Here is a 23,548-nt window from a genome sequence, read left to right as displayed (position 1 = left end):
CATCAAAAACACAACAAGCTTCCTCAAACAGCCAGTTGCCTCCAATTAGCCGGGGTAACTCAAGCTCGTATTATAAGCAATTTTAAATTAATTGACAGGCAACATCAACACACCTGTTTGCTAAATGTTTTTTCAAACCAGCACTCTACAAGTCATTCCTTAATTAAGGTAATTGTCTTCAAAAGAATTAAAAACTCATAAGATGAAAACTCACTCTGGACGAGATAAACATAATAGAACTACTCTACCACCCTCACACAGTCTTACATTACAGTCTCTCAGTAAAATGATCCTGATTTAATCAAAAGAAGATATGATTCAGCTTCTGCAACTCTTTTCTTCAGGCTGTGCCTCCTGTCTGGATCTCCTGTGTCTGATGATCCCCTCATATCTGGATCCCCTACATCTGATGTCTAGCCTACATTTTATCATTACACCAAGCAAAACATTTTTCAGACTAAATAACTCTCCAGTATCACAGAGATTCCCCCACAAAGCCATGGCAGATGGGAAGCATTTTAAATCCATACACTTAATGTATAAGTATTATGTCATATAAGATGGTGATTTCTAGCCATTTTCTTTTTTATATTTGTATTATAATCAACACCGACACCAATTGAAGGCCTTCAGTGGCCCTCCAGTTAACAAGCTTAAAAACTATTCCTGCTTCTCACGGATGCCCATCAATGACATCAAATTCTGGGTGGATGCCCAAGGCAACAGCTGACTCAAACACTTGATGTCATTCTAATGGCTTATTTTGGATAGAGTTAAAAATGCAAATAGAACACCTCGTTAAAACTCAAAGTTCATTTTAGCTGTGTCTCTGATTTACCACTGAGAATTCATCATCCAAAGGAAGGACACAATATTACACATCTTACCTAATTGAAAAGAAAAAATGAAGCAAACAAGTTTCAGCATTAGTTTTTGTTTTTTAAAGTGTTTAATCTGCAGGCCAATACTGTAGCACTTTTGCTATTTTTCTGGATGGCGTAACCCCAAATAAAACAGACAGAATTGTTTTCAGAGTCCACAATCTGAAGCAAGAAGGGTGGCTCTGACCTGTCCCCTACCAGCCTTCAGGCCATTTCTGAGGCTCTGAAGGGGGTTGAGGGTGGGGCTACCCAGGAAGGTGGAGGGAAATGCAGGTGTAGGGGATGAAGCACATCCCAGGACCTGAATGGTGTGGGCTCCTCAGCAAATCAACTGCATCACAGAACACGGGTAGTATTAGACTTGACTAAGCATAGGAAGCATGTTAAGTATAGTTCATTTTTTTATAGCATTATGTCATCATTTCAAATATCCATTGTGATTTTACGGGTACCAGGGATTAAAAAAACAAAGCAAGCTTTGGCCAAAGTGCTGTACCACATTCTACACTAACTTCTTAACAAATAAAACACGCTATTGTATATTTTTCTGATTATAAAAGCAATACATACTTACACATTTACTGAGGAAAATTTGAGAAAAGGGCTGATAAACAAAAGAAATGATACCATCAGTAAATTCTAATTTTGTTATAACTTCCTTCCAGCTTTTTCCCCATAAGCACAGATCTTTTACAGAATTGAAATTATACTAGATACTGTTTTTATCCTGCTTCATTAGACAAAACACAGGTTAAGCATCCCTAACTTGCAAACCTGAAATCCAAAAAGGCTTACAAATCTGAAACTTTTTGAGTGCTGACATGACACCACAAGTGGAAAATTCCATACCGGATATCATGTTACGGTCAGAGTCAAACTGCAGTCAAAACTTTGCTTTATGCACAAAATTATTCTGAATATTATATAAAATTACCTTTAGACTATACATATAAGGTCTGTATGAAACATAAATGAATTTAATGTTTTAGGTCCTATCCCCAAGATAGCTCATTATGTATAATGCAAATATTCCAAAATACAAAAAAGTCCAAAATCCGAAACACATCTGGTCCCAAGTATTTCAGATAAGGGACACTCAACCTAGTAATATTGTCTAACTATAATAATATATAATGATATTATACTGTCTAAAGGAATAATTTTTGGACATAATAAAGCCTACATAAATAGCAGCAATCTTTTTCCCAAAGTTCTAAATGTTATGTTTTAAAAGCAGGCGATCATGGAAAATCATACTGCCTTGCCCCTTGAAACCACACACACTCTCAGCTGTTTTATGTATTTGTAAACACATCCTTGGACATATAGTGGCTTCCAGATTGCTCAATGTTTCCTCTAATGGCTGATCAACCAACGGGTATGATTCATTCACTCATTCAACAAATAAATTTTAACACCTACTATGTGGTAGGCACCAAGTAAAAATGGCCCATAAAACTACTCTAATTGGCCTAATTGATATTTATCAAAGGAAAATTTACTAGAGTTAGGTGATAGTTTATATTTCATTCAGCCAAATAGAGCTGGGTTTCAGGCTGCTCTGATCAACACTAGCCTCTCTAACCCACTAGTCTGACACTCATTTCAGTCAGGGTGCACTAGCCCCCTATTCCCTGAACCTGGCCTATTCATTCCCTTTTCTGAGTCCTGTTTATCATTGCCAAGGCCCCATTACCTTCCTTTCTGCTGAACCACGTTCTATTCAGGAAGCTTTTCTGACCAGCGTCTATAAGCCTTACTCTCAAACGACTGGGGCACCAATCATCCAGAATATTCTTTAAACAACCCTGACTGCCCTGTTCCCAGTGGGTCTGTGCTAAGGATCTGGTTCAGGCACCAATCCCTCGTTTTCTTTATTATTTCCCACAGCTAAACAATAGATGCAATGCATATTACTAGTCCTTAATCAGTCATCTCAGGAACTTCTCTATCTGAATCCAACTCTGAAAAGATTTTTCAAGAAAAGCATTCTACCCTTTCAGTTGCTACTGCCATTTTTTTTTTCTATCCTAATAACCTTGGTTGCTTTCCTGCACTGGATGACAGCTAAGATAAAGCAGCTTTGAGGTAGTAAAATTTGATTCACTTTACCCATAACTCCTCAGGAAAACGTAACTACCTTGCACACAGCAGCCCCTATACTATATCAAGACCTCTGTTTGACTCCATGCCCTGTTTTGAGCACTTTGTGTGTATAATTTCATTCAATCTTCACAGGAACTGTGGTGAGGTATGTACCAAGATGACAATTTCCAATTTAGAGATAAGAAAACTGAGGTTTTGAGAGATTAAGTCATACAGTGAGCCACTGGTGAAGAGAAGATTCAAATCCAGGCAGCTGCCTCCCCATACAAGCCTTTTCTGTGAGTTAACCCATCCACCCTGGCTAATAGTCTTCCTTACTTTTTCTTCCCATGAGGTTGAGGCTAGTGATCCTCACATTTATATCAGCATCAGAATCATGGCAGGGACTTGGTAAAACTATCCTTACTAGGGTGGAACCCAGGAGATTTTGATTCAGGAAGGGGACGAGAGATCTGCATTTTTAGCAGGCACTTCTCCTATCACCTCATTGCTAGGTGATTCTTGTCTTCAGCATATACTTAAAGATATTGCATTGAGCATAAGAGGATCCTACACATCAGAGCAGAGGCTTTTGTAAAATTTGCTAATTACCCATGATCCATCGGGGCTTTAAAAATGGCAGGAAGTTATTGTTTAATGGGTATGGAGCTTCAGCTTAGGATGATGAGAAAGCTTGGGAGAGAGGCAATGGTGACAATTGCAAAACAATGTGAATGTACTTAATGCCACGGAACTGTACACTTTATTTTTTATTTTTTAGATACATGATCTCATTCAGCTGGGACTACAGACATGCACCACCACACCCAGTTAACTTTGTTTTTTAATTTTTTTTTTTTAGAGACAGGATTTCTCTATGTTGCTCAGGTTGGTCTTAAACTCTTGGCCTCAAGCAATCCTCCTGCCTCAGCCTCCTAAAGTGCTGAGATTACAGGCTTGAGCCACTCCACTTGACCTGTACACTTTAAAATGGTTAAGATGATCAATTTTGTTATGTATATTTTACTACAGTTTCTAAGATGGCAGGATCCTAACCTCTCAGCTGCCTTAGGGAAGGTGTCTCTGACACCCCCTCCTGTTGACCCAGAGAGAAGTGAAGTTTAATCCTAAGGGACCACTTGAGAAAGGGACTACTAAAAGGCAAAAGTTGGCCCTGTGTGGTCCCTCTTCAGTTTTGAGCTGGCTGTGTACACTCAGATTGAGGGGACAGGGCTGTGCTTGTACGAGTTCCCAAGATACTGCATCACACCTCATCCCTTGCCTGCCCACCGTGAAACATACCAATGTCCAGTCCCTAACATAACCCATAGATGTCCAAGGATACGGGACAGAGGGAAGAGAGGAGCCCAAAGGATGGTAGGGAAAGAGCCTTCTTCAGGTTTCCAGTGTCAGCTCCCCCGGGGATCATCTACTAGTACTTCAGGCCATTCTGATTTTGGCTCAAATATCATCTCCTTAGAAAGGCTTTGCCTGCTTGAAAGCAGCCCCTCCTCCACACCCATTACTTTCTATAATATTACTCTGCCTGGTTGTCGTTTGAGCATGCACCACCACTGGAAATACTTATTACTTATTTCCACACCAGTAACTTGTTTGCCTCCCCGGACTAGAACCAGAACTTCCTGAGAGCTGAGAATGTGCTACTTGTGTTTACTGCCCATTCTCAAGGCCTCACTTGAGACATAGTGGGAACCCAATAAGTATTTGTAGAATAAATAAATGAATCAGTCTCATTTGTTTTCTTTTGTATAAAGAGTTCTTTCTACCTCACAAGGTGATTTCTAGGAAGGGTCAAATGAGATCAGATACACCAAAGTGTTGCAAAAGGAAAGGTGTCACATACATGGTAGGGTTATTATTGTGCTTGGCACAGAGTGGGGCGGTTCACAAAACCCTGAGTGCCTTACAAGGCCTCCTTCTGTGACCTTGGCATAGTGATGTGCTCCCTCCTCCCTTCTCCACTCCTCTTAGGTGGAGATTTGTCTGGAATCTAAAAATGACAATGCTCCACTCTGCAGACCATCCAAACAGAATGCAACCAAATTATTACAAGGTGAGGCCTCTCAGAGAGTTTTCTCACTAAGGGCCTCAAATAACAAGATGATACTTACGAAGTCAGGGATCTGCCAGGAGGGCAAACTTACGGGAAGAACACAAAGATGCTTCCTGCCTTGGGTTAGTTGGGCTACACAAGTATGAATTGAGTGAGTTGCTAGTATATTCCAGGTCCTGGGCTCAGTCCCAAGGATAGAGAGAGAGGTGACTGAGATTGTCACAGTGCAGTGGGGGAGACAGTTACTAAACAGAAAACTCAAAATCAGTGTGGTAAATATGGCCTACACTAGTCAACGAAGGCTTTCTAGAGTGATTGATGCCTAAATGAATTTAAAGTATAAAGGAGAGGGGAAAGAGGGGTTGGGGAAGAGTGAGTGGCCAAGGTAAGACACAGAATAGAAAGACTACACAGAGTTTAGGGAGTTCCAAGTAATGAAAGCTTTGGGTATTTATTGCTGGAGTATCTAGTGTGTTGTGAAAAGGTTGGGGTGCAGGGGAGGGAAGGGGACCAGAAGATGTACCTGGAGAGGTGGGCAGCAGCCACTCTCCCACTGTGGGCTAACTGCAGCACCTCTGTCAGCACTGATGCAGCTGCTGTGCTGCCCTGCCCTGCCAGGTGATGAGGAAGCTGTACTGTCCAGGGTGAGACTGCCTGATGCACAACTTCTCAGGCAATCATGAATTAGTGACAGGCCGATGTTTTCCGGCATGTGAAGCTGGGAATTCCTTCCCTTGATACCTCTCTCTAGTTTCCCTAAGCCTCACCTCTTCAAACTCAAGTCCTCCCTGTTTGAGCACAGGGAAGTCTAGTTTATCTTTTGAGTGTCACCTGTTTCTACTCCCAGCCAAGCTTGACTTGCCCTATTGGCTACTGGACCAATGAATGGGCTCATCCTGGGCAGAATTTCATAGGCATGTGACTGAAACTAGAGGCATCAAAAGATAAACCAGAGTTCCCTGTGCTGCAAACAGGAGGACTTGAGTCCGGAGGGGTGAGACCTGGGGAACTGGAGAGAGGCATCAAGGGAAGAAATTCCCAGGCTCACATGCTGGAAAACATTGGCCATGTCACTGATTCACAGTTGCCTAGGAAGTTGTGCACCAGGCAGTCTCACCCCGGGACGGGGCAGCTTCCTCAACACCTGGCAGGGCAGGGCAGCTGATACATCAGTGCTGACAGAGAGGTGCTGCAGTTAGCCCAACATGGAAACTCTTCTGAGCCCTGAGTGAAGGCAACAGAAATGAACAGAAGGAGTAGAGCCCTGGGGTTTTAGTAAAATGCTTATGCCCAAAATTAGCTCACCTGGTATGATATGATTCAGAGCATGAAAGGCAGGAAAACCAGAGGGAGAGAGGGAGAGAGGAGAGAGAAGAGGGTCCTTCCATTTCTTTTCCCTGCTGTCGTTAACACTGGAGCTGCCTCAATCCCATGCACTTAAAAAAAGGAAATGAAGAGGCTAACAGTTGCTCACCTGGGGTTATATTTTCAGGGGCTGCCAAATAAGAATTTTAAACTTTGTATATTCATTTGGATAATATTTGTAAAAAGAAAAATGTTTTCAAATCCAACCCACCCCTCCCCAAATCAATCACTCCAGCTTTGGTCAGGACCTGGGGGCAGAGGTGAAAATCCTTATCTCATTAGCACACTCACTTTTCCCATTCCTCCCTATAGCCTCCAGCTCTTCCAGCTTAATCGCACTGAGAGGGTCCTGTTGTGGTTAAGCACAGCAAGTGGCTTCCCTGTCATAAGAGGTGATATGGTTTGGATGTTTGATGTTTGTCCCCTCCAAATCTCATGTTGAAATGTGACCTCCAATGTTGGAGGTGGGGCGGCCTAGTGGGAGATATTGAATTACGGGGTGTATTCTCTATTGAACGGTTTAGTGCCATCCCTTTCGTGATGGTGATTGATGAGTTCTCACTCAGTTAGTTCACACAAGATCTGGTTGTTTAAAAGAGTCTGGAACTGCTGGGCACGGTGGTTCACACCTGTAATCCCAGCACTTTGGGAGGCCGAGGCGGGCGGATCATGAGGCCAGGAGATCGAGACCGTCCTAACATGGTGAAACCCTGTCTCTACTAAAAATACAAAAAAAATAGCTGGGCGTGGTGGCAGGCGCCTGTAGTCCCAGCTACTCGGGAGGCTGAGGCAGGAGAACGGCGTGAACCCGGGAGGTTGCAGTGAGCCACAATCACGCCACTGCACTCCAGACTGGGCGACAGAGCAAGACTCCATCTCAAAAAAAAAAAAAAAAAAAAAAAAAGAAAGAAAGAAAAGAAAAAAGAAAAAAAAAAGAGTCTGGAACCTCCCCCCTTCTCTGTCTTTTGCTTGCTCTTTGGTAAAGTGACATGCCTGCTTCCACTTCACCTTCCAGCATAAGTAAAAACTCCAAAGCCTCAGTAAAAGCCAAGCAGATGCCAGTGCCATACTCGTATAGCCTGCAGAACTGTGAGCCAATTAAACCTCTTTTCTTTATAAGTAACCCAGCCTCAGGCATTTCTTTATAGCAATGCAAGAATGACTAACACAGAAAATCAGTACTGAGGACTGGGGCATTGCTATAAAAATACCTGAAAATATGGAAGTGGCTTTGGAAATGGGGAATGGGCAGAGGTTGGAAGAGCTGGAGGGTTCAGAAAAAGACAGAAAGATGGGGGAAAGTTTGCTACTTCTTAGACAGACTGGTTAAATGGTCATGACCAAAATGCTGATAGAAATATGGGCAGCAAAGTCAAGGCTGATGAGGTCTCAGACGGAAATTAGGAAATTACTGGAACTGCAGTGAAGGTCACTTTGTTATACCCTAGCAAAGAACTTGGCTCCATTGTGTCCAAGTCCCTGGGATCTGTGAAAGTTTGAACTTAAGAATGATGACTTGGGATATCTGGCAGAAGAAATTTCTAAGCAGCAAAGCATTCAAGAGGTAGCCTGACTGCTTCTAATAGCCTACAATCAGGTGTGATCAGTCTAAGGACTGACTTAAAGTTGGAACTTATATTTAAAAGGGAAGCAGAGTATAAAAGTTGGGAAAATTCACAGCCTGGCCATGTGGTACAAAAGAAAAGCCTGTTTTCAGGGGAGCAATTAAAAAGGGCTGCAGAGCAACCACTTGCTAAAGACAATGGCCTGACTAAAAGAGAGCCAAGTGCTAATATCCTAGACAACAGGAAAAAGGCCTTGAAGCATTTCAGATCTTCCAAGCTGCCCCTCCATCACAGGCTCAGAGGCTAACGAGGTAAGAATGGTTTCAGAGGCCAGACTCTGGACACTCCTGCCATGTTTGGCCTCAGGACACGGCTGCCCTAGCTCCAGCTGTGGCTGAAAAGATTCAAAGTACAGCTCAGGCTGCCTCTTCTGAGAGTACAAATTGCCATATGCCCTGGTGGCTTCCATGCAGTGTTAAGTGTGCAGGTGCACAGGATGCAAGTGTGACACAGGCCGGCAGCTTGCCCCTAGATTTCAGAGGATGTATCAGAAAGTCTGGGTACCCAGGCAGAAGCCTGCCACAGAGGCAGAGCCCCCACATAAAGTGACTCTACTAGGGCAGTGCTAAAGGAAATGCAGAGTGGGAGCCCCCACAAAGTGTTTCGTACCTAGTGGAGCAGTGGAAAGCTGGCTGCCACCCTCCAGACCCCAGAATGGTAGAGCCACCAGCAATTTAAACTCTTCAAGCCTAGAAAAGCTACAGACACCAGACTCCAACCTGTGACAGCCATAAAGCACCAGTGTGCTCTGAATGTGGGACATGGAGTCAAGGATTATATTGGAGCTTTAAGGTTTAATGCCTGCCCTGTTTGGTTTCAGACTTGCTTGGGGCCTCTTGCCCCTGTCTTTGGGCCAGTTTCTCCCTTTTGGAATGGGAATGCTTACCAAATGCCTGTACCACCATTGTATCTTGGAAGTAAATAACTTGTTTTGATCTTATAGACTTATAAGCAGAAGGAGATGAGCCTTAGATGAGGCTTAGGAATTTGTACTTGATGGTGGAATGAGTTAAAACTTTAAGGACTATTGGGAAGGGTGATTATATTTTGCAATATAAGAAGAACATGAGATTTGGGGGGCCAAGGGCAGAATGACATAGTTTGGATGTTTGTGCCCTCCAAATTCCATATTGAATTGTGACCTCCAATATTAGAGGTGGGACCTAGTGGAAGGTGTTTAGATCATGAGGGTGGATCCCTCATGAATGGCTTAGTGCCATCCCCTTGGTGATGAGTGAGTTCTTACTCCATTAGTTCACATGAGATCTGGTTGTTTGAAAGAGTCTGAGACCTCCCCCTTCTCTGTCTCTTGCCCCCGCTCTTGCCATGTGACATGCTGGCTCCTCTTGCCTTCCACGCTGATTGTAAGCTTCCTGAGGCCCTCACCAGAAGCACATGCCAGCACCATGCTTCCTGTGCAGTCTGCAGAATGGTGAGCCAATTAAAATTTCTTTTTAAATTTTTAATAAATTACCCAGCCTCAGTTATTTCTTTATAGCAACTCACATGTAGACTAACACAGGAGGTCAAAGGTGTGTTACTAGATGACCCCTGGGAGGTGATAGGACCAGGGCGGTAAGGAGCAGTACTGAGAGTTCAACTCTAGCATCCACCCATGTCTCCGCCCTGCAAAATGCATGCACATGGCTCAGCCTCTCTCATCTACTTCCGAGTCCCCAAAAAGAATAGGTCTCCTTCCTCTAAGCCATGGCAGCAACATTGAGAAGCAGCATTTTCTACTTCCTTTCTTCTTATGTGCCTCTCGTTGCCCCAGATAGCTTGTTACCTCCTGGCTTACTATTTACCAAAGTATTCCAGCCTCTGGGGTACTTCAGCAGTCTCCTAGAAGTAAATTCCTGTAGGATGGAGAGATGCAAGGTATATTCTAACAATAGTGGAATGATTAAATAAAACATCATACGTTCACCAGGCGTGATGGCTCATGCCTGTAATCCCAGCACTTTGGGAGGCCGAGGCGGGCGAGCACTTGAGGTCAGGAGTTCAATATCAGCCTGGCCAATGTAGTGAAACCCTGTCTTTATTAAAAATGCAAAACTTAGCCAGGTGTGGTGGCACGCACCTGTAATCCCAGTTACTCAGCAGGCTAAGGCAAAGGAATTACCTGAACCAGGGAGGCGGAGGTTGCAGTGAGCTGAGATCATGCCATTGCACTCCAGCCTGGGCAAAGGAGCGAAACTCCATCTCAAAAACAAACAAAGTAAAATATGGTACATTTGTACCCAGAAAACAGGTTTTATTGTTTTTGTGACTTAGATCCAGATAAAGTTACCTGGAAAGATTTTCAGAGTATATTGTTACTTTTTTTGTTTTGTTTTGTTTTGAGACAGGGTCTCACTCTGTTGTCTAGTCTGGAGTGCAGTGGCACAATCACCGCTCACTGCAGCCTCAAACTCCCAGGCTCAAGCAATCCTCCTACCTCAGCCTCTCATGTAGTTAGGACTATAGGTGTGTGCCACCATGTCCAGATAATTTTTCTTTCTTATTTTTTTTGTGTGTGTGTAGAGATGGGGGTTTCACTATGTTGCCCAGGCCAGCCTCGAACTCCTGGCCTCAAGCAATCCTTCCACTTTGGCCTGCCAAAGTGCTGGGATTACAGCATAAGCCACCATGACTGGCCGTATTATTAAAAATAAAAATAAACCGAACAAAACATAGTATGAGCTCATTTATAGAAAACAAAAGAAAACCACGTACAAAAACAAAAATATATCTTTATGTGCATGTGCACGTGTGTAACTATGTAAATACATAGAAAAAAGTCTATAAGAACACCCACCAGACCAAATAACTTCAAAAACAAGAAAGGCTTTGATGGGGACTAACGGGGCTTTTATCCTATATGTAGTTTACAATATTTAGAAACAAGAATGAATTCACTCTTCTGGAAACACCAGTAGCAAAAAAAAAAAAAAAAAAAAAAAGAGAGAGAGAGAATGTATTTGCATATCACTTCTGTAATTAAAAATATAGTTTTTTAAACTTGAAATTGTTATCAGATTCTTTTTATCCTGTAGAACTTTGCTTTAATGACTTACATACTAGCACCAGAAAGGCAGTGGAACTAGTTCCCACTTGGGCAAGGGTTTGTTTACACTGCTTATCTAAAGTTAGAGCCAACAATGCTAATGATTCTGAATAGCACCAGCCACTCCTTGGCCATCCCCTCCCCTCCCACCCACAGATTCAACTATCACCTCTATGTGGATGACTTCCAAATGCCTCTTTCCAGACACAGCCTTTCCTTGGAGCTACAGTCCTGACTTTCCAACTTCCTCTTCAGTAGAGCCAACACATGATGTACAAAACTAGACTCCTGTCATCCCCCTCTCCCTAATTCAGCTCTTCTGCCTAACTTTCTCCTTCCTTTGAACGGGCACCTCTTTTTTCCCCTAGAAACCCAGAAAGGAAACTTCCTAATCATCTGTAGTCCTCCCTAGTCCTCTTTATCAACACACCCACCCCCAAGTATCCAATTAGCTGTCACATTCTAATGAGTTTTGAAAAGGTTCTTTCCAACTAATAACTCCCTGTGTTGCCACTGATACCACCTCAATTCAGATCCTTTCCATACATCATCAGGACTAGGAGAATCACCCTAAGTGGTCTCCCTGTTCTTAACTGCTTTGACCCATTAACTAGATGTCCCATTTGGTAAAGGATCAACATTCCAGCCTGCCACAGTCATTTTGAGCCTTCATTCCATCACCTATTGTATTAGCTATTTTCCCAGCTTTGAGTCATTTGCCAATTTGGGAAATATGGCTTTATGCCTTCTCCAAGTATCTGATAAAAAACGTTAAAGTGAGCTGAGACAAGAACAAGGTTCTGACTACAGATCTGTTTCCAAGGAAACCGAGAGCTTAGTACTAAAGAAAGTAAATTTAAAAAAAAAAAAAAAAAAAAAGGTAGCATTGGATGTTTTTGACACCATCTCATTTATACCTTACAACAATCCCCTTGTAGGAGGTATCGTTACCCCAAATTTTAGAGTCTTTGAAACTGAGGCTGAGAATGGCTAGGTAAACATGTGAAAAAGTCTCACAGTTATTAAATGGTAGACTTGTCATTTGAACTTGTCTGTTGATTCCATAGCTCACGGTTTTTCCACCACACAGTAGAAACGTTTACTGGATCCTTACCTTCTAAAAGACAAAGCACATGTCTCTTAATCTGCACTGAACGTCTTTCACATTCTAGCTCCAAACTTGTCTTCGTAATAATAGATTACACTACATGTCAAACACAGTAATAAGTTTTACATGCTCTATTTCATTTAATCCTCACCACAACCCCATGAAGTAAGCGCTGTGATTACGTCCATTTTACAGATTCAGAAACCGAGGCATAGAGAGATTAAAAATAGCTTAATCTGTAAATCAGAAATTATCTAAAAATAATTTCTTAAGAATAGCTTCATCAAGGTCCACCCAGTTAGAAAACAGCAAAGCTGGATCAAACCTGGGTATGCCTGATTCGAGAGATATTTAGGAGTCAGAATGGACAGGAATTCCCATTTGTACAATCTATCAGCATGTACTTCTTGAGACCTTTATCACATGTTCAATATTGTGTGAGGGCTGGAGATAATAGAAATGAACAACCAACAAAAGTGTCTGGCTTTGGCTTCATAGGGCACACACTCTATTGGGAAAGACAAACATTAGAAGGGAAGGCAGCAGCGTGTCATGACTGGGAAGGTGAGGCCTTCAGTGCTAAGACACCACAGACTCAATCAGGTGAGGGTTTTGGTCTCAGCAAGTGGTTTGATTAAGGTTCTATTCACAATGGGAGATCACAGGAGAAATGGGTTTAGGAAAAGACGCATTCAGTTTGGGACATGAGTTTTGGGGAGATGCTACCCAGCCAACCCGATATGCAGCTTTGGAGCTCAGAAGTGAGAAGTAGGCTGTGGAGAGGCATGGAATCATTGGTGTAGAGGTGCAACTGCACTCACAGAGGTGGATGTCCTTACCAGACATTTCTTGGTAAAGATGCTGAGAAGTTCAGGTATTTGTGCCATGTCTCTCTAACTAACTGAAACATCTTTGATGGCAAATCCTGGATATAGAACAAGGAATGCAGTAAACATTCCATTTACAGAACAAACAAAAGTCCTTCATTTCAAAACGAGTAACAAAGCCATAAATCAATAGTAGAGCATTTATGTGAACTAGTTACTCCAGATTAACCTGAATGGCTTCCTCAATACAAGAGTAACCCATGTCCTGGGCATCCTCCCAAGTTTTTGCTGAGTCTTCCCACTGAATAGACCTGGTCACAAGGTGAGCATTTGCTGCCTCTCCTTGTACATTCTAGTCTGATTCCTTGCAATGTGCTAATTCTTCAAATTAAAAATAAATTTCTTCAAAAAGGAAGGAATGAGGATGGAAATGTTTAGCAAAAGAAAACACCAGGTAACAGCAACAAAAGCCTCTTTCCCATGAGTGAAGTTACAGAGTTTTAAGTAAGCCCCTTTAACAAAACATTGTCAAAATTTACAACTTACAAGTGATTCCTCACTTATAATGCTTTGTTCTATCCTTCCATAAATAAATAAATGTCTGAAACTCTGAGAAACAGAGAGTGAGCAATATCTTGTTTCACAAAAGACAGAAAGTGTCAGGTCTTCACCTGCATGGTCATCTGGCTCAGGTAAACTCAGGTGGGCAGTTGCTATGGGGACCTTGCTCACTATTGCCCCCACCAGCCAGCATAGTGCCTAACACAGGAGGGTGACGCCAAATAACTGCTGAATGGATCAGTGACGAACGGATGAGAAAAGATGGTTGAAAAAGAGTCCAAAATTGTGGGCAAAAAGGAGACAAGGATGAGGGGTAACACATAAGTAACAAGAATACGAAGAAGGCAACCAACCACCTTCTTACATCTTGGGCTCAGATTCTCCTCACCTTCTCCATAAAGACACCTACACAGTAGCTAAACTTTTGGGTCAGTTTCTGAGTCCCATAGGTGCTGTCAAATGCAAACTTAAAGTATTTGACATTTACGTTTTAAGTTTTATACCTGCTTTCTATTTTCCTTTCTATTTGCCTTAGGAACACTTTTTCTCCCCTTAGCTTTCACCTAAACTAAAACTTGACATTGAATTAGACTATTACTAGATTCTAAGGTCATGATTTGGATCAGGCTTCATCTTGCAGGTTTGCTGCTCTGCTATTTAATGTTTTACTCCAGAAAACGAAGTCCACACTGCGTGTCCAGAATCCTTAAGGATGGTGTCTATCCATCTGATGGTAGAGTTCCAATTCTGCCTGTCTTGAGAGGAACACAAAGAAATGAGAGCATCCTTGCTTACAATTTTTTTTTTTTTTTTTTTTTTTTTTTTTTTTTTTTTTTTTTTTTTTTGAGATGGAGTCTCACTCTGTCGCCCAGGCTGGAATACAGTGATGCAATCTCGGCTCACTGCAACCTCCGCCTCCTGGCTTCAAGCAATTTCCTGCCTCAGCCTCCCAAGTAGCTGGGATTACAGGCGCCCACCACCATGCCCAGCTAACTTTTGTATTGTTAGTAGAGACAGGGTTTCACCACCTTGGTCAGGCTGGTCTTGAACTCCTGACCTTGTGATCCACCTGCCCCAGCCTCCCAAAGTGCTGGGATTACACCATGCCCAGCTTATAATTTTTTTAAAAAGGCATTTCATTTTCATCTCACAGAAAGGCCATTTTAGAGGCTACACTTGATTTAACACCAAAACTTCTTAGAAGAGCACAAGCCCCAATTACCCAATCCATGGTGCGCACTTCATTCTCCTTATACTCGCCCACATAAACAGTGTCCCTAGCTCCTTACCACATCTGAAGCTGCACCTGTCACTCTTAGGAAAGCACACGGGGTCTCCAGGAATTCAATCTATGCACACTCAGGAGCAGCAAGCTAATTTTAATTCTTGCCTTTGATGACCATGGCTAAAGTAGAGCTAATTTTTTAAGTTCAAAGTAAAATCTAAGTGGCTTCTAGATTAATATCTCTATTTTAGAGATACAACTGATTAACAAACAGACAATGAACTGCCACAGCAGGATTGCAAACATGGTTTAATGATGGGAAATTTGTGAACCTGATAGAACACATCAGTAGGTCAAATGCGAAAAAGCATAAAATCATCTCAAAGATTACCTTTTTGGCATTTGATAAAGTTCAACTCCCTTTCATCTTTTGCTTAAACCCAGGAATACAAAACTACTTCTTCAAAGTAATTTAAACTACTTTAAACCAAAAGCCAACATTATGCCTTCTAGAAAGTATGAAAAGCATTTCCATTAAAATCAGGAATAAAATAAAACAGTCTATTATCCTCACTCAGTTATTAATGTTCTGGAATTTCTGATTTAAAAGAGAAGTAATCATTATTTGTGGGTAATATAATTCCTTACCTAAAGAGTGCAGGAGAATCTACTAAAAAGTTAAGTTGATCAAATAAAAAAATATAAAACCTTTAGAAAACAATGAGTAAGACACAGAACTTCTCCACTATGGACCACTGACCCCATTCATTTCAGAACTGGTATTCCTCGAGTGGTCATCTGCAAGATTTGTGCTCAAATAAACTCTATACTTAATCATATTTTCTGAATCTCATTACTTAAAGTTGACAATCTTCATGATAGAATGTTAAGCAAGGAATCTAGGATCCAAAATTGGGTATGATGTATATACTACGTGATCCCAATTTTATTCAAAAAAACAAAAGTCCCTGTTCTACCGCTCCCCAGCTAGGTAGCTTAGGACAAATCCATCAGTCTCTTAGGAGACAGGTTCCTTCAACTCCTCCAAAAGCAAGAGGGCCAAGCTTGGACCCTTCTCCTTTCTTCCCCTCAATTTTAAGTATTGGATAACAGCACATAACCAAAAATTAATAAACAAATATAAACAGAAGTATGTCTGTATTAATAATTTAAGATAAAATATAGAATTTTAGTTGTTAAAGCAAACTTAGGTTTTGGATTAAAGATTTTTTTAAAAACGAGTATCTCCTAAATAGGTGATATATTTTATATCTGACCGCTTAGACAGTGATAGTTCATTAGAAATACATAGCACGGCAAGAAATGAGCACTCTCCTAACTTCTCTGACTAATTTGATCTAGGCTTGCCTGCCTGCAACAAGAACACCCTCCACCTGTTGTTAGCCATCCCATGACTTGGCATTAGAGATGCCCGGACCATTCTCAGCCAGCAAAAGGCAGTCAAAAGCCTAGATCCAAGAGTGTCACGGGAGAGCATGCAAGGTTGTCTGATGTCTGTGTTGCACTGACGGTGCAGGAAATTGATTTTTGGAGTTCTTTTTGCAAACTTATATAGCTTCTACGCATAGCTCAACAGTTCCTGCCTTCTTCTCTTAGATTCAAATAATAATTGAGCATGTTTTTTTCACAACTACCTCTAGATTTACCAATCCCTACCACTGTAAATTTTAAAACAGTGCCCAAGCCATGATGAAAGAAAAACCTCAAGCATAGTAAGCCAAACTGGGTTAGAAGCAAATTAGCCTGCTGAGTAGTAGAGAAGTGAATCCACTCAGACCCCGGCAGTTACCCAAACTGCTCAAGCTCTGCTCTGTCATCCAAATTCACTCTGCCTTTGTAGAGGGAAAAGGAATACAATTTCATGCCCAGAGTATTTAGCTTTTGTGAATTTTATCCACTTTTCTGAGATTGACAAAACAGGCTACTAGAGAGGGCTTAAGTTCTTCCAGGGAAACATTTCATATGTGAAAAACATGCTCAATCAATGAAATCTGAGTTTGTGTTATTAATAACAACAAATGAATCGAAACTTTCTTTAGAAATGACAGTAACTTGAAACAAGTCCTGTGATATCCAAATTAAGCCATGTTATGTGATATTTTAATCCCAGATTTGTATAGCATGTACTTCATCACATGTTTTTTTCCCAAATGATTTTTTTCCATTCTCCAGATTTTCCATAGTCAGTAATATTATATAGTTTAAACCTAAAGTGAAGTCATCAAAACAGAGTCTCTCCTTATATCTGCCTCTTCCTTAATTCTGAATATAGCAGCCTTACTGTTTTATTATTATTATGTGGCTAGTCCTATAAAGCAATGAAAATACACAAATGCTAGCTGAGTTTTGTTATAGCTCTGAACTTGTGTGCACCCATCATCAGCCCCTCTAAAGGACACCTTTCATTATTTTTACAAATGGAGCACACTTCCTGGGGGTTACCATACCACACAGCCAGCAGTGATGCCACTACTAAGAGGAGATAAGAGGTTTTGGGCAAACATCACTGATGACACTGGCCAGTACTGTTTGACTAATAGCCCTGTCAAGATTAGGGACCCTATCTATGTTTTGTTTTATTTTCCCCAGATATCTTCTTCCTCCCCCATTCAAGCAAGTAACCCTGCACTCACTGCTTCAGAGGAGGGATATGGGGGCCTGGGAGCAGACCTATGAGCCTTTTTGGCTTTTGTTTTAAAAACTTAAACCCTAAGAGCACAGAGGAAAGGGTTAAAGGGCATTAAATGTGTATCATAGACCCAATATCGAGCAGAAACAGGGAGGAGACTGGAGCTTTACTCTGACCCTTGCCCCTATTCCAACTCCTACTGGCTGGTAGTCAGGGGAGAAAAGACAAAATGTCTTGTAAGTCCCGAAAGCAGAAGGAACCTCGCTTCCCTGGCAGAAGGCAATGAGACCTCAGAGACTTCAGGGCGCTGTGGCTGCTGCACCCATGAGAGGCAGGTCAGTGGCACTGTATATGAAATCACCCACAGACAACGACAGTGGCTATTTCAGTGGCAGCCAGGGAGAGAGGAAGTAAGACCTGCTGCTGCAACACCACTCAGAGAGCAGTAGAAGGGAACCCCATGAAGATAGGAGGCTAAATTCTTTTCCTGCCATTCAACTGGGAGACTCAGTAGCAACAATAAAAATCATCAAAGAAGCTAATATTTGTTAGAATTCTTATTCTAGACCATGTACAGTTCTAAGCCTCCGACATGAGTTATTTCATTTAATTCTTACAAAACCTATTTGGTAGGTACCACTGTAACCCCTCTATAATGTAAATGAGGATGCTTAAGCCCAAATAGGCCAAGTATCTTGCACAAGGTCATGAAGATTATGAGTGGTAGAGGCAGGATATAAATGAACCTAAGCAACCTGACTCCAGATCCCAAACTTATAAAATGAAATGACAGAAAATACAGAGTTATATTTCTTGTACATCCAAGTCTATGGCAAGTCTATTTAGTTCTTCTCAAACTTGTCTCTTTACCTAACAACAGAGCCCCTGTTTCACGCAAAATCTAAAACAGAGCACCAGTATATAAGACAAATAAGAGCAGGACTACTTGGTAGAAGCCGAAGTAAACGACTGAGATCTTCATTCCCCAGCATCTCCCTTACCCTGCAGAGGCCCCAAACACTCCTGGAACACAGTTTGAAAACCCCTGCTCCAAACCAATATCACTCGGAATTATGTGCTTGAGAGACAAAAGCAGCCCAGCTAGAACACCAACAACAGCCAGCATAATCAAAGGAAAAAGGCAAAATAATCCCTCACTGGCAGTCACAGAGGGTCATTCCAATCTGGGCGCTGACACTAACCAGCTCAAGTCTGAGCACTGGAGGGCCCAGAGGTGGTGGAATTCCGGGCTGGAGCAGAGAGTCAGGAATGAGGCAAATCCAATAAACAGGCAGAGGCGGGAAGCAGAGCCAACAGGGCGCCGGGGCCAGCGGTCTGTGGTGAGCAAGGCGGCTGTAGGAACAGAGGTGGGAGCGAGAGGGAGGCCAGCCCAGGAACCGCTCCCACGGCTTCAGGCTGTCCAGATGCAGTCTAGGAGATGGCAACAGTGAAAACTTACGAGTATTTCAATAACCAGTGTTCTGGGGAAGAGAAAAACAACTACATTGCCCTCTTTCTCTCCAATTCCAACATTGCATTTTCCCCATGAACAGTCACGTACCATTCAGTGGCTGATAGTGTCAGACTCAACAGCCAGAAATGCCTGCCTTTGGGAGTAGTTTAGGTGACAGTTAAGAGTGCCAGAATGCTTGGACTCACATCCCGGATCTGCTCCATACTAGCTGTGTGACGTTGGGCAAGTTACTTAACCTCTCAGTGCCTCAGTTTCCTCATCTGTGATATGCAGACAATAAAAGTACCTACCTCAGAAAGTGATTGTGGGGATTAAACAAATTAGTACCCATAAAGTGCTTAGAACAATACCTAGTACAAAGCTCTCACTAAATGCTAGCTATTATCATCCTCTGATTTTTATAGCTTTCTTCTCACTCCGACTGCTTCCTCTTTATTCTTCTATGTTGTATTAGTTTCCTACAGCTGCTGTGACAAATGACCACAAACTTAGTAGTTCAAATAATAGCAATGTGCTACCCTACAGTTCTGGAGGTCAGAAGTCTAAAATGGGTTAGTAGGGCTACATTCCTTCCAGAGGCTCTAGGAAAGAACTCATTTTCTCTCCTTTTCCAGCTTCTAGAGGCTTGGCTCATGACCCCTTCCTCACATCACTCCTGTCTCCCTCTTCTAAGTATACTCGAGATTAGTCAGAGCCCACCCAGATCATCCAGGATCATCTCAAGAGCTTTAATTTAATCACATCTGTAAAAGTCCCTTTTGTCATGTAAGGTAACATATTCACAGGTTCCAGGCATTCAGACTTGGACATCTTTGGGAGATCATGATCTAGCCTACCACCTACACCTCCCCAAAGCCTAACATTGCAGACTGGAAAGACTTGAGAAGCCCTGGGGGAAGAAACATTAGTTTCTTCATGTTAGTTAGCTAATATTAGTAGCTAACTTTGAGCACTCAGGAGGTGTCTGTCTCCATGCAAAGTGTTTTAGGTGAACTATCTCACTGTGGCCTCAAAGCAACCCTGTACAATTACTATTGCTATTTTATGCAAAGGTCAGTTGCTCATCCAAGGTTGTACTATGTAAACCCCAGGGAAATTTGATTCTAGAGAATCTTGAATTTGACGAATAGAGTGTCCAGGCTCTATACCTTAAGCCGTGATAACTGGATTCGGGAGTTGGGTAGGGAAAGATCATTAAGGGCCCCAGAGATTGTGCCACAAGAAGTATTCAAGCGTCCCGGCTGCAAAGAGACAGGGGGTCCTGCAGAGGCCATGCTAAACTACACACAAAAGGTCAAATGTCTAGAACATCTCCTCCTACTCAAAGGAGAAACCTTGGGGTTACTCAATAATTTCTTCAAAGGCAGGTTTGGACCAAAAATCTAAGAAGAGATCACTGGGGCTTCCCACTACTTGGGGAGGGGAAATGAAAAGTCCATTCTTGCCCCCAGACCAGCCTTGCAGTTCCAGTCAAACTCCCACAAGAAAAGAGGAATTCACAGTTTCCCTAGAAAGACTTCCGACGGAGTCAGATTGATGCAGACCCTCTGAAAACATGCCAGGAGGGCTTACAATCTTGGTAGTCCACCAAATGGCTGTCGCCTGTAACAGTTGATCTACACTAGGACCAAACTGCCGGCCACCCTCCACCCCACAACAGTTATGAATATGTAAGTCCCCACGTGCCAAAGATTTCAACAGGAGCCCAATGGTTTCACCAGCACCCACCTCTTTTCCTACCAGTTCTTACACAGTGAATGCTTCAAAGCAAGTGTGGCTGACACACGGTGGAAAGGGGCAAGCTAAACAATTGCTAAGCACATCTATTACGGTGGTTGAACCATCCACAGCATTTCAAAACCTCAACTGCTAAACAATTTAGCCAGATCACTATGTGAAACTTTCTAATGAGCTGAGTTAAAGCTATTAGGTTTCACCTAGCCAAAAAACAAAAAACAAACAAACAAAAAAAGACGGTTATTTGTTTTGGGTCATGAGCCCAGAGGTTAATGTAGGCTAGCACAGAGGTCAAGAGAACAGACTCTGGAGACAGCCCACTTTGAGTGGCTCCTGACACTGGCACTTCCTTGCTGTGACTTTACGCAAGTCACTTGACCTTTCGTTGCTTCAGTTTTCCCATCTTCAAAATGGGCATAATCATGGAAGTCCACACTCCCTAATCCAAATTCTGAGCAGCCAGCCAACTGTGATTCAGAAGCTTTATGGATTTTGTAACGGTAAAAGTGCATATGCCATATATTACATAACACCTCCAATGGTATCTGCAGCAAATAAAACATGCCCATAATTTCTGAAGTAAAAATGTACATGTAGTTCTCACCAAGTGAGAAAAATAAAGACTGTCATAACCTCACATCAGTTCAGACCAAGTTTTGTAACCAAATTTATGAAAACCAGAGTTTTCAGAGCTTTTTTGATTTTGGAAATACAGGTAAGGGATAAGATCTCTCACACTGACTGCCTAATATATAAAAATTAAATGAGTTAATTGATAAAAGTGCTTGAAGTGGTGCCTGGCATGTAGTAGGCACCATAGTGTTACCAACAACCACTTCTATTATTTTCATGTAAAATTTGGAAGCTTTAAAGTTATGACTAAATTTCATTTGGAAACCAGTACACTTTGGAGATTAATAGGTATTACCCCTTTGAAACAATCCTCTAGGGAAGGATTTTCTGAGATGGTGACAATGTTCTATATCTGCACTGTCCAATACAGTAGCCACTAGCTGCATGTAGCTTTCAAGCACTTGAAATATGGCTGGTTAATTTCATTTAACTAATTTCAATTCAAATGTAAATAGCCATATGTGGCTAGTGACTACCATATTGGACAATGCAGCCTCTGAGGGCTTGGTTCCCAATCCGGCCCATAAAAATCTATTCAAGCCATAACACAGATGAATTATAGCCTCCGTAAAAACCCTGCATTCTGCATCCAGGGAGCAGAGAGGAACACAAGACGCTAGAAAGAGTTCTGCCCTTCTTTGTAGGCCACATGGTCGGCCTATAACAAAACGCATCTTTGATATCTTCTTCCTCTCTTTCTTCACTCCCTACTCCTCCATCTCCAACTCTCCTCTTTGGGCCTTACATAATTAAATCACATGCTTCCCTAAAGCCCTATCAGAACCTTCCAGCCCTCCTCCAGAAGCACCATACTCCCCAATCACCTGTCTTCCCTCCCCTCAACCAAACCCCTACTTGCTCAATGCCACACATCTCAACTGAACGTTGGGAGGAAAGCAACTTCAGCAAACAAATTCACTCTAAGCTGCTTCTACTGCTTTTGGCTTTTTCTCTGCTTCTGAACCCAGAAGCTCTGTTTTGTTGTTCTTCCACCGCAGAAGTAGTTCCAGCAGAGAGAGAAGGGCATTAGGACCATAGCAACTGTCCTGTATAGACACCTGTCAGCCAGGCGTGTGGAACACACACGCACGCGCACACACGTGCAGCACAGCCTCACTCTGTGCAAATCCCTCCTCTTGCCCAGGCATGGGAAACATCCCCTGCTGCCTACTTTAGAAAACTCTTCCACCATACACAGTAGTTTTTCAGTCTTCTTTTATTCATTTAGAAAGTTACAGGTAACAAATTGCACATCAAACGATTCTTTTTTGAGTATACAACAAAAGCCCAGCGAAGAATGTGACTAAGAACGGTTGTAAATAGAAAAAGAAAACCAACTGCCTTCATTGGAATCCAGCTTCTAACCCACTGGAGTATGGAATTTTTAATGACAGGTCAAACTTGGAGCACATCCCAGGAGTTTATGTTACTAAGAGGACGGGAAGAATGTCCCTCCAGTTCAATCTCACCTCTTACCTGGTCCCAAGGCATGAACCAAAGATGATTATTAGACAAGGCTCCTGGGTATAAAAGGAATTTCCCCCATGGGGCTGTAAATAAAGGATAGTGTTAATGGTAAACATTATACATTCCTCTAACTCCTTTCAATTATATTGTCTCCTTCTCCAAAGTAGATATTTATGTTGTAAAACCAAAATCTTAAGATTTAATACTGGCCCACAATTATCTCTAAAGAGTCTTCTAGGTGCAAGCATTTTGCCATGAAAGCCACAGCAAATACCTTTAGTAGGGGAAATGAAACATCTACATAAATAACTCTCAGAAGGTAGAGAGCAGAAAGGGCCCTGGAGAAAAAATCTTGCAGGAATCAGAGCAGGCGGAGTTTGGCTGTTTCAGGAAAAGCCACACAACACTAGCAAAACACAGTTTGAAGGATGGTTAGACTTTAGAGTGGTGGATGTGGGGGAAGATGTGCCATCATATGGTTTAGAAGACTACACCATGAGACATTCTTCATAAAAGTATTCATGAAGTCATAGATGCATGCAGTAACCTAGAAATAGTCCATCTCTCTCCTCAATGACAACTGGGCACCTGTACAAGCATTGATGGGGTCACCTGCTTCCACCTCCCAAGTCAGGCTCTCAAAAATTCTCCCTAGGGGGGTCAAGCATTCTTGGCCACAGTAGTGTCCATTCTGTGGCAGTGGCCCTGCCTTACCTCTTCGGGGGTATAAGAAATATGAAAACACACCAATCCTGCAGAGATCTAAAAGACCTACAGGCAAATTTTGCAT

General features: G+C 42.2%; 1 protein-coding gene across 1 annotated transcript in view; it reads right to left on the bottom strand.

Annotated features, from left to right (window-relative positions):
* Nucleotides 1-23,548, bottom strand: part of PLCE1 (phospholipase C epsilon 1) — a 346,476-nt gene that overhangs the window by 321,784 nt on the left and 1,144 nt on the right. The window lies entirely within an intron of this gene.

The sequence above is a fragment of the Chlorocebus sabaeus genome, chromosome 9 (assembly GCF_047675955.1).
Source record: "Chlorocebus sabaeus isolate Y175 chromosome 9, mChlSab1.0.hap1, whole genome shotgun sequence".
Taxonomy (NCBI): domain Eukaryota; kingdom Metazoa; phylum Chordata; class Mammalia; order Primates; family Cercopithecidae; genus Chlorocebus; species Chlorocebus sabaeus.
This window is presented reverse-complemented; position numbering and strand designations above follow the sequence as displayed.